Raw genomic sequence first — 6,856 nt, forward strand, 5'->3', positions numbered from 1 at the left:
TTTTTTTTTTTTTTTTTTTTTTTTTTGCTTTTAAAGACTACCAAAGTAATAAAGAAAAACCCCTAAAACTTTAAAAAAAAGGTTATAACACATAAGACCAAATCTACCCCGAGAAAAAAAAATTAGGCTGGTTCGTTCACCTAAAACGTTCGAAAAAAAAATATAAAAGCAATTTCACAAAGACAGGCCACAGCACCTTGAAACTGATAAGACGTTGGGAAAGGGTTTTCAGATATAAATATTTGGTTAGTATACAATGGTGGACAAATTAAGGGACCACTAAAAAACCCTGTCGAGGAGATATGTATTTTCTATTTAAAGTAGTTTCCCATGAAATATCACAAGTTGATATGATTATAATACATTTAGAAGTAAAGAAACAGATAACTAAAGATTTTTCTTGCTGATTTGGTATTTTGTGTACTCGATATCTCGTTCTTTCTAGCATTTTAGACAATCTACCTGGTTTTCACTAAGCAAAATAACTAAATATCGAGGAAATTAAGATGTGATGTTGCCTTTGGACTTTTGTTAGAGATAAAGATAAACACAAAAATAAAGATAAAGATAGAGCCCCGGAAAACAGTTAAAAAAATATTTAAAAAAAAATATTTATGTATATGCATTGTTTATAAATAAAATATTTAATATATATATAATATAATATATATATATGATATTATATACACATTACATATATATATATATATATACTTAAATATAAGATATATATATATATTTATTAAAATATACAATTACATATATTTTATATATATATATAATATATATATATATATATATAATATATATTATATATAATATATATATACAATTACATTATTTATTAAAAATTTAAAAAAATTAATATATTAATATATATATATATATATATATATTTTAACACATTAAATATTTTATATATATATTATATAAATATAAAAATATATATTATAATATATTATATATATGTATATATATAATATATAAAATATAAAATATTTAATGTATATATGTAATTTATTTTTCATATATACTAAGACTTATTGATTATGTGATTCCTGATATTTCTTCTGTTCCTTTTATTTTCCCCGGTTTAAACCGAAAGGGACTCCCGCCTTTTTTCTTCAAGGCATGTCGGAAGCCAAACTGTGGCTACTTCCATTTTTAAATAAATTTTCTTACTCTATCTCTAATTGATTCGGTATTGCCACGCGGTTTTTTACAGTAATCTCATTTTTTCCCCTTCTCTATCCCCTTTCCCAGTGTTTTTAAACCCAAGTAACCGGGCTAAACCCCCACAAAACCAAACCATCTATTTCTGAAAAAAAAAAAAGCCCCTTGAAATACTTCATAATTATTAACTTGGTATTCTTCATGTGGTGCATCTCGCGAGCATATTGCATCTACACTTTCTGTATTGTGTTGAATTTGATTTGTCTCCTAGTTTTTGTTGTGGTCCCCCCCCAACTTTTTAAATTATCAATGTTTGGCTCTACGACTTACCCCTTCTGACATGGAAAAAATCATGTCTTGTCAGGGAAAATATTCCATCAATTTATTATGCCCCATTTTTTCTGGGCGATCCTTTCCTTGTTCCACCAGTGTAGTTCAGTAAAATCGGTTTTTCGTTTACAACTTCAATGTTGGGGGTCGAAGGGAAAGCTTTTGCAATTGAAACACACATCCAATTTTAAAGGTTATCTTGTTTGAATATTTGTGGACAAGACAAAAGGGCAACAAACTAATTTACATCCAATTTTTTTCATGCTTCACTTTAATGGCTTCACTTTTATAAAAAACATTCATATACGCTTGTTAGAATGCGTGGCCTGTGTAAAGGAAGCCGCCACACGGAGCAAAATCTTTACTAATACAAAGACAAGAAAACACGAGCTCAAAGGCAGCTGTTTTTTACATCGAAAAAAAATTTTTTCCAGAAATTATTCTCTTTTTTCGTCAAACCTTCGACACTTTTTATCTTATTGTTGGGAGTAAAAAAAAAAAATGTTGAAAATTCGGGGTTTTTTTAAATTATTTTTTTAGCTTTTTTAAACAAAGTCATTCACGCTATTGGTCAAAGATTTTCAATTGAAATTTAAAACATTTTTTTTTTTGCCCCCTTTTTATTTGTGTTTTGGGCCCTTGCTCGAAAAACTAAGGATGGTTTTTTAAATTTTTTAAACAAACATTTTCCTGTGACGAATGTAAAGCTGCATATTTAGTGTCCTGAATTATGGCACTGTAAATTTTTTCCCCTTTAAACGTACGAATGTTAATTTTTCTTTCCCTTTTTTTCCTAACAGATAAGATTAAGTAAAGTTTCAAAGCAACCGTTGTGTATGTTCAAATTTTTTTCTCTCTCTGTGCCTTGTTTTTTTTTTGCCCCCTTGGGTGTTAAAAATCTTTTTTTTTCCATTTTCGCTTTGTTGACGTATTTTTTGTTGTTTTTTGTTGTGCTTTTGGGGATAATTGGTGTTGCAATACGACCAATGCATTTATTTTTATATTGAAAAACCCTAAAACCCTTTTTTTTATCATCTCACTAACGAAAAACCGTTTTCGATCCGCACAATAATTAACTTCATTATCACAGTTTTTAAAAATACGTTTTAATTTTTAAGAAATATCCCAAAACCCCCTCTCTCTCTTTCCCCTCTCTCCTCTCTCTCTCTTCTCTCCCGTAATATAAAATGTACATATATTATATAATATATATATTATATAATATATATATATTTTTGTGTTTTGTGGTGTATGTGTGTGTGTTGTGTGTGTGTGTTAGGTTGTTTGTGTTTGGGGTGTGATGTGTGTGGTGTTGTGTGTGTTTTGTGGGATGTGTGTGTGTGTATAATTGTATATTGTGTTTCTGTGTTTGTAAAGGTGGGTGTGTGTGTGTGGTGTGTGTGTGGGTGTGTGTGTGGTGTGTTTTATGTGTGGTGTGTATTTTGTATGGTGTTTTCTGTGTTTGTATGTGTGTGGTGTGTGTGTGTGTGTTGTGTGCTGCGTGCGTGCGGGGCGTCGTGCGTGTGTGTATTTTCTTGTAGTTATCATTTCTATTGTTTTATCAATACTGTCAATCTTTTTTACGTAGCATACAATAATTCTACCCATATACAATTTATATACATGTTACTAATCACAAAATCACAGCGATGGGCTGAGTTAGGAACCTAAAAACCCCCTGGTCAACATTTTCCCCCGTATACTATACATCAAAAAAGACAAACAACTCACCTGGAATCATTCCCACATGAAATTTAGTTCCCAAACGTTGCGTTGCTTGGTCAGGGCCACTTCATGATTATGAATAAAAATTTTACAGTCAACCGCCGTTTTGTTTGCCCTTGCCCTTGACCCAAATTTTAAGATATGAGATTGTTTTAATGATTAATAAAAAAGACTTCGACTTTACTTGGCTTAGTGGCGATGCTTTTCCCCCCCTTTGTCCGCTATGCGTGTCCGAAATCGATTCGGGTTTTTTTTTTTGCCTTTGTCTTTTTGTTGATTTTTTTATTTACAATCTAAGTTGGTTAATTTTGAGTATATTTATTTGGATATTCACTTGCCCTTCCATCTCATCGCTTAATTCCACAACCCCCTTCTCTAATCAATAAACAGGCGTTATCTTCATCGAGAGTGTGACTACTAGTGACTTTTCTGTTTTTTAACAACTTCATTAACTGTTAAAATTATGTTTTGTTTTTGTTCGTTGCTGTAATGTGTTTACACAAAAACAAATGTAGATTTTTTTTTATATATAAAAAGGGTTTTTTTGTTTTGATTTATTTCGTTCCTGTGCCCCTTTTCCAATGACAAAAAAGCCATTTTGTACTAATGCACCACTCTTTGGGCGATCCTTTTATGTCCCAAAAACCGGAATGTCGGGAAAATGCATGTTTCACGTTTGTCTACACTTGCAATTCCGCCGTGGGTTGCCTTCCATGGAACTCTTTTTCCCTTTCTTCCTGTTGGGGGAAAAGCCTTTTCTCGTAAAAAAAAACATTCCCTTTTTTTTTTTTTTTTTTTTTTTTTTTTTTTACATTTGTAGTACAGAAAAAAAGCTAAAATATTTCCAAAACTTCAATAAATATATTATAAAATATATTTATATATATAATATAAAATATATAAAATATTTTTTAAAATATATAATAAAATATATATATATACAAATATATAAAATTTTATATATATATAATATATATTATTAATATATATATTATGTAAATTTTAATTTACATATATATATATATAAAATAAATATATATAATATTTAATATATATATATTTATAAATATTATATATATATTAATTATAAAAATATACATATAAAAAATAATTATTTAAATATATATAATATATATTTAATTTTTAATATATATATGTAATTATATATATAATATACATATATTTTAAATATATAATATATATATAATAAAAATTTAATAAAAATTTATTATATTTTTAAATAAAATTTTAAATACCGCCGAAAAAATGTACACTGACATTTTCAATTTACGGTAAACCCCAATTACTAAGAAAACGATCACGGGTGAAAAAGGAAAACCAATAAAAGGTTTTTGTTGATTCATGTCCATATCCCGGGGGCTGGTACGATTTTACTCCCCCCGGGGGGCCCGGAATTTGAAAAACAAAAAGAATTCCCCTATGGCAAAATTAATATATATATATATATAAATATATATAATATATATAAAAGTGTGTATATATAAATAAATTATTATATATATATATATATATTATATATTATAAGTGTGTGATTAAATATATATATTATATAATAATATATATATAATATATATATATAAGCATAATAAAAATAAATATATATATATATATAAATTTAAATATACATAAACATTTTAAAATTATATATATATATAAATATAAAAATTTAATATATAATATATATGAAATACATAAACAAATTTATATATATATATATATATATATATATATATATAAAATATTAATACAAATACATTATATATAAATATATATATATATATATATATATTTTAATATATTATTATATATTATTATACTTAAACAAAATATATAAAATATATATATTATAAAAATTTTATTAAAATAAATAATATATATATAGGAAATAAATAAACATTAAAATATAAAAAATTATAAATATATAAATATATATAAATAATTAATAATTGTATGTTAAAAATTATACATAAACATAAAAATATAAATATAAAATTTAATATATATATAATATATATTTTATTTAACAAACATATTTTAAATACATATATTATTATATTAAAATTATGTTTTATAAATATTAAATATATATTATAATATATATTTATATATTACATAAACATATATATATATATCTATATATAATATATATATGTTATAAATATTAGGGTATTATATAAAAATTATATATATTATTAATAATATATAATTCATATTATAATAAACATTTTTATACATACATATATATATATAATATAAAAATAATATATATATAATATTATAAATATTATATATTTATATAATATATAATATATAATATTGGCTCCCCGCGGGCATTGTGTCTGCGTTGTGTAAATTTATGTATATATTATATAATTATTATTTATTAAATATATATTTTATAATAAATATAATATATATCGTCTATCACTGTCATCTACTCTCCTGTCTCTAAACAAAAAAGACAAAAAATTTTTGGATTCACACAAACCTAAAACCTTCTCAACAAAATTAGAAAATTTGTTTGTTTACAGTTTCAAGGGGGGGAGGTGTACATTTTTCCCAAAACAAAAGAGACAGATAAAGTAGACCCTTTTCGAGCACGCGTCTCGGTGGCATTTCTCTGCCTGACGTGACAAGGATACCTTTTTCACGAAGTTAAATAAAAAAGCGCCTCAGTATGGAAGGCAGTGCAGGAGCGACGATACTTTAAAAATTCATACAGATCCAGATGTCTGGGTTTTTCTTAAAATTTTTTTTAATGAAAACGTCCATTTTGTAATTTTTTTTGGCTCAATTTGCGTTTTAGTGACAAAAATTAGAAATTCAGTCAAATTGGTTACGGGGTTTTTTATTCTAAGGGGAAAGATGGAGAATGCATTAACCATTTGTATAAAAAATCAGCCAGGAGGGTTTAATTTTTTGGTTCTGCTTCTCCATCTTCCCCCCCCAAACCACACACCCACACACACCAAAACCACACACACACAATATATAAATATTTTTTTTTTTTTTTTTTTTATTTTTTTTTTTTTGTGTGGGGTGGGGGGGGTTTGGGTGGTGGGGAAAATAACAAAATTTGTGTATGAAAAAAACCCCTTTTTTTTTTTTTTTTTTTTTTTTTTTTTTTTTTACAAATTTTTTTTTTTTTTTTAAAATTCTTCCCACTAGAAGAAATCTTAATTTAAAACGTCTCTCTCTCCCCCTCCCTTCCCTCCCCCCCTTTCCCCCCTCCCTCCTCCCCCCCTCCCACTCCCCCCTCCCCCCCTTCCTCCCCCCTCCCTGCCTCCCGTTCAATTTCCCTACTCTTTCCTACTCGGCTCCGAAACCGAAATAAAATTTTTTACTCCAACCCAAAGTTCCGGTTTTGGCTCGTAAAAAAACCCCGGCGCTGCGGGTCTCAGATCCCCTCGAACAGTGAAATTTCCGGTGCCGGTTTCAGAGCCAAATGTGTCATGAAGGCTTCATCTCGTTGCCTTCAGTGGCAGCCATTGGCGTCAAAAAATTGCAAGATTTTGAGGCAAAGGAGAGAGTTGAGAAAGTTTGTTTCTTTGTACATTTCCCGGATGAACTGAAGTTCGAAAAGTAATATCGAATTTCACCCAAAGGT

The sequence above is a fragment of the Penaeus japonicus genome, unplaced genomic scaffold, assembly GCF_977035675.1.
Source record: "Penaeus japonicus unplaced genomic scaffold, GWHDUDI00000001_assembly GWHDUDI00000010, whole genome shotgun sequence".
Classification (NCBI taxonomy): domain Eukaryota; kingdom Metazoa; phylum Arthropoda; class Malacostraca; order Decapoda; family Penaeidae; genus Penaeus; species Penaeus japonicus.